Source organism: Rousettus aegyptiacus, unplaced genomic scaffold, assembly GCF_014176215.1.
Source record: "Rousettus aegyptiacus isolate mRouAeg1 unplaced genomic scaffold, mRouAeg1.p scaffold_m13_p_6, whole genome shotgun sequence".
NCBI lineage: Eukaryota > Metazoa > Chordata > Mammalia > Chiroptera > Pteropodidae > Rousettus > Rousettus aegyptiacus.
In genome coordinates, this window is record NW_023416309.1 from 68,539,619 (window position 1) to 68,541,938 (window position 2,320).

Genomic DNA, 2,320 nt, shown 5'->3' on the forward strand with positions numbered 1-2,320 from the left:
AGTGTACTGAATATGAATTAGAATTATGATATAAAAAGATATAATGTTTAAAAATTTTAATTGAATATCATATGAAAGTTGAATACTTTGATGAATAAAACTATTTTAAAATGTTTTCATCTCTATTAAGCAAATATTACACAAATGAAACATAAATATGTTGACATAGAAAGAACTCAAACAATTAAGCATAGCAAAAATAAGAATGTCCTTTTCCCCATATCCCTTCTCTTGCACTCTTCTTTAAAACAAGCAATGTCAAGAGTTGGGTGTTCATTCTTTTTCACATAGATGCATTTACATATTTACTGATTTCTGTATTTCAGGTCATATGAGAAAATCCGCATATGAGATAATACTGGCCAAACTTTTTGGAGATTACTTTTTCATTTAAGCCAATGAATTGATAAAATTAATGTTGACATGTGGATCTACCTCATGCAGTTTAAAGCCTCAAAGTATTCCTTAGGAAGGTCACATTTTTACTTATTTAACCATTTCTCTGTTAATGGACATTAAGAATGTTAGCATTTTCACTATTATGTACATGTACCATAAACATTACTAGAACAAATTTTTTTAAAAAGCAAATACCTTAGTATCTATAAAAGATTTTAAATAAAATCCAACAATTATTTATAATTGATGTATATTTTAATATTATATATAAAGTTAGCTAATTTCTTAATAAGGTAAAGAATCTATAGTGGACAAAAGAACAAATGCTTAAACTATAGAAACATTTCATTAATAACATAAACAAAAGAATATTATCTGATATTGCACCATTATTCTGCATTATTTTTATAGTTCTAAGCAATGCAACATAGTAAGAAAAATGAATGAGTTAGACTTTTCGGAAAGAGAATTGAAAATTTTTATTAACTAAAGATTAGATGATTGTCTACTAAAAAACACTAAAACTAATACAAGTGCTCATTAAGAGTACCAGAGATTAATAGCTTGTTTAGATATCATGAAAAATCATGAAAAATCTCATAAGAGAAAGACTCATTCACAAAACACTCATACATCTAAATCACTTAAAATGTATAGCAAACAATACAGAAATTTTATGAAGACAATGAAAAATGTTCTTGTGTCATACAACAAAATAATTATATAAAATTACAAGCAAAAATGTGATAAATAATAAACAGCATTTTGGGGGTGATTGTCCTAATAAAACTAAAATTTCTGGGGAAATATATATGTGAGAATAGCCAATAAATTTTGAAATAGTAGTTTAGAGTTTGGAGTCTTCAGATAAAAGTATATAGCAAATACTATGATAATATGTGATCCTGATGAAAATGTAAGTTTGGTGGAATGAAATAAAATGTCCCAGGACTGATTCAAGTATGTATCAATTTAAATATAACATGAACGTGTCATTTCAAATCATCAAAGAAATAATGGTTATTAGGAAAACTAGTTCATTATTTGGGGAAAATAAAATTGAAAGGTTATTTGAAAACAAATAGAGAAAGTGATTCGGTAAGAAGCTTACTCAGAATATCTCTTTTTTGGTAATTCTCCTTGGTCTTGCTCATACTCTAGTAGGATATTTGGTACATTAGCTTGAATGTCCCTGTCTATGAACAACAGCAAAAACAGAGATCTAATTATATAGAAGCAAAAAAGGAATGCTCCTACACTGCTGGTGGGAATGTAAATGTGTATGGCCACTATGGAAAACAGTTTGGAAGTTCCTCAAAAAAGTAAGAATAGAATTACCATATGACCGAGCAATCCTTCATCTGGGTATTTACCCCCCAAATTTGTAAACATTTATCCATAAAGATATATGTACCCCCGTGTTCATAGTAGCATTATTCACAATGGCCAAGAAGGGATTATTTTTTTGATCACTATATGGCCATGTCTAAAAATGTTATTTTGTCTTGTGTAAATGATCTATAAAAATCACATTCTTTTATAGTCTGGAATTTGAGTTACCTAAGTCCTTTAAAGACTAAAACCTGTGTGTCAAAGTTCAAGCTGTAAAAAGCTTAGAGGTGAGCTTGGGCTTTTAGTGTTTAATTAATAAAGATAAGCATTATCTTTGCAGCCCAAGCTAATATTATTCTAGCAGTTAGGCAGAAAGCTAAAAAGAAGAGGTGGTCAGATGGATAAAATACTTCTTTACCACTAGAGAACATTGACAAAATCACTCTCTCTCTCTGTCTCTCTCTCTCTCCCCGCCCCCCGCCATTTCTTCCCCCAACCCCTGCCTCATTTCTCACCATGGAAGAACTGCAAGAATTAAAAAAGTGATCAAATTTGCAAGAAAATCAACTTCAGGTCTTTTTTTAGGAGA